Source organism: Colletes latitarsis, chromosome 9 (genome assembly GCF_051014445.1).
Source record: "Colletes latitarsis isolate SP2378_abdomen chromosome 9, iyColLati1, whole genome shotgun sequence".
Taxonomy (NCBI): Eukaryota; Metazoa; Arthropoda; class Insecta; order Hymenoptera; family Colletidae; genus Colletes; species Colletes latitarsis.
The window spans coordinates 7,623,998-7,632,607 of NC_135142.1; positions in this window are offsets into that span (position 1 = coordinate 7,623,998).

An 8,610-nucleotide genomic window follows, 5' to 3' on the forward strand; every position below is an offset into this window, starting at 1 on the left:
TTCGTTCAGCTAACATACACGCAATGCAATTCTGAATCACTTTTTCCTCTTTAGATCTTAGACCTTTGAACCAATAATCTTTTCTAACAAGGGTCTCGGTTTCTCATGCAACTGTCTTATTATTTGACCCTGCATAGCACGCGGCACTACTATGCGAACATCGTCGTCAATTACCTTAACCAAAGTCCGTTTTTTATTACGTAGTCGCCATCATTATTTTGTACACTATTCACAGAATCCATTATTTCTGATAACTCTTTGTCCGCACATTGCGCTTTTCGCAATCTCACGAGCACACTCGTCTCACACTCACTGATAAGCATACACACCGGAATAGGCTTCCGACTTAGAGCATCGACGATGTTCAATAGTATAATTGAACTCCTCTAACAATAATGCCCACCTTGCAACTCGAACACATAAGTCTCTTTTTTTCATAGTGAGAGTAAACGCACGACAATCGGTTATTATTCTAAACGGTATTCCTAAAAGATAAACTCTAAACTTATGTAACGCTTTAACTATAGCTAATATCTCCAATTCATAACTAATGTATCGCGATTCTGCCTCTGATGTTTTCCAGCTCGCATAATATGTTGGATGGTAACGTTGATCGACATCGTCTCTCTGTAACAGGATGGCACCGAGTCCGACGCTCAACGCATCCGTATGGAGTTCTGTTTCCGCACCTACGCGGTATAATTTTAAAACCGGCTCACTGCTCTATGCAATTTTCAATTGTTTAAACGCTAGCATATGTTTTTCATTTAGTTCAAAATTTACGTCTTTTTTCAACAAGTTCGTCAAGGGTTGGGCTATTGTTGAATATTGTGGAATAAATTTGCGAAAATACCCGGTTAATCCTAAGAAGCTCTGTACGTCTCTAACATTTTTTACTAATGGAAAATTCATAACAGCTAATGTCTTACGCTTCGACGGACGTACGTGACCATCCTCAATTATGTGATCTAGATATTCTATGCTACGTTGAAGAAAACGACATTTCTTCCAATTCACTCGCAATCCATAATCACTTGCAATACACAATATCTCACGCAATCTTGATACGGCTTCATTTTCGTTATTCGCAAGAATAATTAAATCATCTATATATGTCAAAACAACACTTGTCTGAATCGGGTTACGAAATATATTATTGATATATTTTTGAAAGATAGCTGGAGAGTTGCAGAGACCAAATGGGGTTCTTAAAAATTCAAAATGCCCATCAGGTACTATAAATGCAGTGAATTTACAACTATTTTCCTCAATCGGGACGTGAAAAAAACCATCTTTTAAATCGAGAGTACTAAATATCGTCGCGCCCTGTAAACGATCCAGCTGATCTTCTATCAACGGAAGCGGATAGCGATCTTTACATACTTTCTTATTAAGTAATCTATAATCTATACACAAACGCATTCCATTATCTTTCTTTTTTACCAGTACAATCGGACTGGCATATTCCGATGTACTTTCTCGCACTATTCCTTGTTGCATCCATTCATCTAACTGTTTATTAACTATTTCTCTTTGCACTGGCGCTAATCTACGTGGAGGTTGATATATAGATATATCATCTTTCAATACAATGTTCATTTTAATGTTAGACTTTTTAATAGTTTTAGGCTCATAATTACTTAATATATCTTCTATTTCTTGTTTAACGGTATCATTTTTAATATGCTGCAAATCTATTAAAGAATTAGTTACATTGTTCTCGGACTCATCGAAAGTATCTATGCAAAATATTTCTGGTACATCATAAGAATTCGTTACCCTGTTATCGCGTTTTGAAACCTCAACACTCTTACCGTCTAACGTCAATTTAGCCTCTTGCAACAATTCCAAGCCAATCAAAAAATTATGTCTCAAATATTCATCCGGTACCACGTGAATTAAGAATCGGAAAATATTTGTATCGATTTGTACGTTCCCATAAAAACTGCCTAAAGTAGTGACCTTACTTAAACCGAATCCTTTACAAGATATTTCTGTACCGTGTAAAGTTGGGCATCCTAACCTAATATATTGTTCGGCCTTCATTAAATGTAAATCGCTACCCATATCTATAAACGCTACTATCTGCTTACCTAGTAATGTAACAGGCTTGTATACTTTATTGTCCTGAACGGCCACTGCCGTATACTCGTTTACCTGCTTGTCCTGCCCCTTCTTACAATCCATGGCTCTGTGTCCCAAGTCTCGGCAAGCGAAACATCTTGGCCCTTTGCTTTTAACAAGACAGTCTACAACTCGATGGTTCCTCTCACAGCAATTAGAGCATCGTAATTGGTTATTCGGCACTTCTTTAACGTCTTGCTTTATTGTCTTCACTGGTGACCACTTGCTTTTCTTTGGCTTGATCGCTGGGTTGAACGGCAACGATCTTCCTTGCAAGGAAATCCTATCGAATGCTGCTAACAGTTCCCCCTTAGTTGCTATCTTCTGCACTCGCGCCAGATCCCTTAATCCTCGATCAGGTATTCCTTCTATAATGTACTCTATGATTTCTGCGTCACTGCTAGGTACGCGGTATCCTAAAATCACTTTTTGATGTACATATTCGCTGAACGTTTCTACTTTCCTCCAAACACGCGCCTCAAAACGTCGTCTCATCTCAAGAACGCTTCCAGGATGGTAAAACATTTCCTGTAGATTCCTCAGTAATTCTTCTACTGACATTGCAATATGTTCAGGTTTCGAATGTAACCACTCAAGTGCATTACCCTTCATTCGCGATCCCATCAACAGTTTAGCCATATCATCCGTCAGTTGATACGTCATTTTCAATGTTTGAACTTGACGCTCCCACGTGACGAATGTATTGCTACTTCCATCAAAATAACTTAATAAATCCGCAATGGCAGAGATATTTACCGGTGGTGGTCGTCTTTGCCCCGTCGGTACGCTTGTTGATTCCCCTGCCTCACCTCTGTCGAGATTAAGCCTCTGCATTTCTCGAAGTAATGCAATTTGTTGGCGAGCTAAATCAAGCTACCGCTCTACTAGTTGCTTCTCTCTTTGCGCAAGTTCCATTTCTCGCCGCATCTGTACCATATCGTATGCGCATCCCGAACTATTGTCACTCGCAGTTTCTTCGACCACGCTGCTTGTACATACTTTTATCCATTCGCCGGTCGGATCGGCTTCATGCAGCCGCTGAATCAATTCCGCTTTCAAACCAGATATTGAAAGTCCCTTCTCTCATAATTTTTCTTTCAATTCTGCGATGCAGAAATCACTTGCATCCCTCCTTACTGAAGCCATTTTATTGACCACCACAACTATGAATCGTGACTTTCAACACTAGTCCTCGCAGTACACACTCTACACTTTCACCTCAACCCTTTTAAGTAAACTCTGTTCTCACAATACTTTACTGTCCACACTAAACGTTCTGCTACGACTCGGTTTAAATTCTGATCGCGGACGTGCCCCCAATTTTGTAGGAAATGAAATTAAAATAGAATAAAAGATGTCAAGTTTATTTCAACATGAAATAAAATAAAGGTGGTAAAAAATATAACTCGCTACGTCTTAAATCGCTCGTGTGGACACTTCGACGGTTCGCTCGACTCTGCCTCTTTCTCCCAGGGCCAGCCACATGCATCTTCTAAACGAAAGATGCCACCCGCAACATTGACGGCATCGGCATCGATACCCTTGCATAAACAATCATTCGGCTCCAAGCATCCGTCGCTTACTCATACCACCCATGATTCACACATACCATACACACGCACACACCACACTAGCTTACTGCTTGCTTACTAGCCTCCTACCTGCTTTCTAGCTTCGTGCTTCCTTACTAACTTCCGGCTTGTCTTCTAGCTTACTGCATGCCTACTAGCTTACTGCTAGCTTACTCGCTTCCTGCTCGCTTACTAGCTCAGTGCTTGCTTACTAGATGACTGGATACTTACTAGCCTACTGCTTGCTTACTAGCATACCGCCTCCTTACTAGCCTGCTGCGTGCTTTCTAGCTTAAAGCTTGCATACTAGATAATTGCTTGCATACTAGCTTACAGTTAGAATACTCGCATCCTGCTTGCTTGCTACCTTGCTGCTTGCTTTCGAGCTTACTGCGTGCTTTCTAGCCTACTGCTTGCTCACTAGCTTGCTGCTTGCTTTCTAGCTTACTGCTTGCTTACTAGCATACTGCTTTTTATCTAGCTAACTGCTTTCTTACTGGCTTCCTGCTTGCTTACTATCTTGTTGCTTACTAGGATACTGCTTGCTTACTGGCGAACTGCTTTCTTAATAGCCTGCTGCTTGCTTTCTGGCTTACTGCTTGCTTACTAGCTTGCTGCTTGCATTCTAGCTTACTGCATGATTACTAGCTTACTACTTGCTTACTAACTAACTGCTTTCTTACCAGCTTACTTCTTGCTTACAAGCCTGCTGCTTGCTTACTAGCTTACCGGTTACTTACTAGGTTACTGCCAGCTTACTAGCTTACTACCTGCTTACTAGCATGCTGCTTCCTTACTAGCTAATTGCTTTCTTACTAGCCAGATGCTTGCTTACTAGCTTACCTGTTGTAAACGAGCTTACGCCTTGATTAATAGCAGGCTGCATTCTTACTAGCTTTCTGCTCGCTTACTAGCTCAAGGCTTGCTAACTATCAAATTGCTTTCTTAATAGCCTGCTCCTTGCCTTCTAGATTACAGCTGGCATCCAAGCTTACTGCTAGCTTATTTGCTTACTGCTTGCATACTAGCCAGCTGCTTATTTTCTAGCTTAGTGCTTCCTTTCTATCATCCTGCTTGCTTACTAACTCGCTGTTTGCTTACTAGCTTGCCGCTTGCTTACATGCGTACTGCTAGCTTACTCGCTTCCTGCTTGCTTGCCAGTTGCAAACGAGCTTACGCCTTGATTAATAGCAGGCTGCATTCTTCCTAGATTCCTGCTCGTATATTAACTCAAGGCTTGCTTACTATCAAACTGCTTTCTTAATAGCCTGCTCCGTGCTTTCTAGATTACAGCTGGCATTCAAGCTTACTGCTTGGTTACTAGCTTACTGGTCGCTGACTAGCTTACTGCATGATTACAAGCATCCTGTTCCTTACTAGCTCCCTGCTCGCTTGCTACCTCACTGCTTGCTTACGAGATTACTGCTTGCTCACTAGCTTGCTGCTTGCTATCTAGCTTACTGCTTGCTTGCTAGCATACTGCATGCTTAATAGCAAACTGCTTTCTTACCAGGCTGCAGCTTGCTTTCTAGCTTACGGCTTGCTTAATAGCTTGCTACTTGCTTACATGCTAATTGCTTCCACTCCAGCTTACTGCATGCTTACTAGCATGCTGCATGCTTTCTAGCATACTGCTTGATTACTTGCATACAACTTTCTTACTAGCTAACTGCTTGCTTACTAGCATGCTGCTTCCTTACAAGCTTCATGCTCGCTTGATTGCTCACAGCTTGCATACGAGCTTACTGCTTGCTAACTAGCTTACTCCTTGCTTACCTTCTCACTGCTTGCATTCCAGCTTACTGCTTGATAACTAGCGTACTGCTTCCTTACTGGATTCCCACTCGCTCACTAGCTCACAGCTTGCTTCCTAGCTTACCTGGTAGCTTACTAGCTTGTTGCCTGCTTTGTAGCAATCTGCTTCCTTACTAGCATACTGCTTTCCTACTAGCTAACTGCTTTCTGTCTAGCCCGTAGCTTGCTTACTACCATACAGCTTGCTTACTAGCTTACTTGTTGCTTACTAGCATACTGCTTCCCTACTAGCGCCATGCACGCTTACTAGATCTCTACTTGCTTACTAGCTTACTACTTGCTTACTAGCATACTGCATCCATACTAGCTTCCCCCTCGCTTACTAGCACGCTGCTTGCTTACTGGTTTACTGCTTGCTTTGTATCTTACTGCTTCTTTACTAGCATAATGCTTTCTTACTAGCTCACTGCATGCTGACTAACTTACTGCTTGCTTAATATACTTATTACTGCATGCCAACTAGCGTACAGCTTCCTTACTGGATTCCCACTCGCTTACTAGTTCATCGCTTGCTCCCTAGCTTGCCTGGTAGCTTACTATCTTGTTGCCCGCTTTGTAGCTATCTGCTTCCTTACTAGCATACTGCTTTCCTTCTAGTTAACTGCTTTCTGTCTAGCCCGATGCTTGCTTACTACCATACAGCATGCTTACTAGCTTACTTGTTGCTTACTAGCTTACTGCACTCTTTCTAGCTACCTCCTCGCTTACTAGCTCACAGCTTGCTTACTAGCTTACTGCGAACTTACACGCTTACTGCATGATTACTAGCCTGTTGCCTGCTTGCTAGCTTACCGCTTGCTTTCTAGCCTACCGCTTGCTACCTAGCTAACTGCTTGTTTACTAGTATACTGCTTGCTTGCTAGCTTGCCGCATGCGTTCTAGCTGACAGCCTGCTTTCTAGCTTACTGCTTGCTTACTAGCATACTGCTTGCTTACAAGCAAACAGCATCCGTACTAGCTCCATGCTCGCTTATTAGCTTACTGCTTGCTTTGTTGTTTATAGCTTGCTTTCTAGCTTAATGCTTGTTTACAAGCTTGCTGCATGCTTTCTAGCTAACAGCTTGCTTTCTAGCTCACTGCTTCCTTACCAGCTTCCTGCTTGCTTACTAGCACACTCCATGCTTACTAGATTACTACATGCTTACTAGCTTACTCCTACCTTACTCGCTTACTGCTTGCATTCTAGCTTGCTGCTGGTTTTCTAGCTTACTGCTTGCTTACTAGCATACTGCTATGTTCTTAGCATACTGCTTGCTTAGTAGCTAACAACTTTCTTACCAGCTCACTGCTTTCTTACTAGCTTACTGCTTGCATACTAGCATTCCGCTACCTTACTAGCTTCGTGCCAGCTTACTAGCGCACTACTTGCTTACCAGCTTACTACTTGCTTACTTGCTAATTGCTTTCGTTCCAGCTGACTGCTTGCTGACTAGCATACTGCTTCCTTACTAGGTTCCTCCTCGCTTACTACCTCACTGCTAGCTCACTAGTTTGCTGTTTTCTTACTTGCCTACTACTTCCTTACGAGCTAACTGGTTTCTTACAAGCTTACTGCTTGCTTACAAGCTTACTGTTTGCTTACTTGCTTACTGCTTGGTTACCAGTTTACTGCGTGCTCGATAGCTAACTGCTATCTTGCTATCCTGCTGCTTGCTTACTAGCTTACTTCTTGCTTACTACCTTGCTGGTTGCTTACTAGCTTACTACATGCTTACTATCATAATGCTTCCATACGTGCTCCCTGCTGGCTTAATAACTCACTGCTTGCATACTAGCTTACTGCTTCCTTACTAGCATACTGCATTCCAAATAGCCGACTGCTTTCAGACTAGCCCGATGCTTGCTTACTTCCATACTGGTTGCTTACTACCTTACTGCTTCCTTACCAGCCTACTGTTTCCTTACTACCTCACTGCTCACTTACTATCTCACTGCTTGCTTACTAGCTTACTGCTTGCCTACTTGCATGCTGCCTCCATACTATCTTCCAGCTCGCTTACTGGCTCACTGATGCTTACTAACTTACCGCTCGCTTACTAGATCACTGCTTCCTTACTACCCCGCTGATTACTTACTATCTCACTGCTTGTTTACTAGCTCACTGCTTGCTTACTAGCATGCTGCTTCCCTACTAGAACACTGCGTTCCTACTATCTAACTGCTTTCTGACTAGCGTGATGCTTGCTTACTACCTTACTGGTTGCTTACTAGCTTACTGCTTTCATACTAGCATACTGCTTCCTTACGAGCTCCCTGCTTGCTTACTAGCCTACTGCTTTGTTTGTAACCTACTGCTTTGTTACTACCATACTGCTTGCTTAATAGGTAACTGCTATTTTTCAAGCCTGATGCTGGCTTTCTAGCGTTCTGCTTGCTTACCGGTTTTTTGCCTGCTTTCTAGCTTACTGCTTGCTTACAAGCACATTGGTCCCTTACTAGCTAATTGCTTCCTTACTAGCCTGCTACTTTTTTTTTTTTTTTTTTTGTCGTGGGGAAAATCTTCGAAAGACTCCCTCCCACCTCCTTGGGGAGAGGTGGGAGGGGTGTGTGGGATTCCCCGCGCCCGTACAACGACAGGCGCGGGACCTACCCACTAAAAACCCCACGGTGACCCTTCGGCACGCTTTGGGAGGATACCGGGAATCGCTCGAAGCATTCTTCCGGTATCCTCCCCGTGCCCGCGCTTTCGCGCCCATCCCCCGGGGGGACAATCGGTCCCCCCAGTAGACACACTGCCTCATAGCGGCGGGACGGGGCCACTCCGTCCCGCCGCTATCCGTCCCGGGGCCGCGTTTAGTGGCGGCTGCGAGCCTCAACTCGCAACCGCCCGCGACCCCGTTTCCACCCCTCGGCGGCCGGGCGTTCATGGCCGCACCAGACCGCCGAGGGTGCCCCCCCTTGCGTCGGACCGGTAGGGGGAGGCACTCCTACCCCCAACCGGTCCGACCCGGCGCCGCCTGGCGGGAGGAGGGTCCCCTCAGGACCCCCCTCCCAGCCTAGGCCATCCGCCACGCCGAGGCGGCCGCCCGCGACGCCTCGCGACCGGGCGACGACCTCGGGCCACCGCACGAGCGCGAGCTTCAGTGCGCCGCTGAAGCTC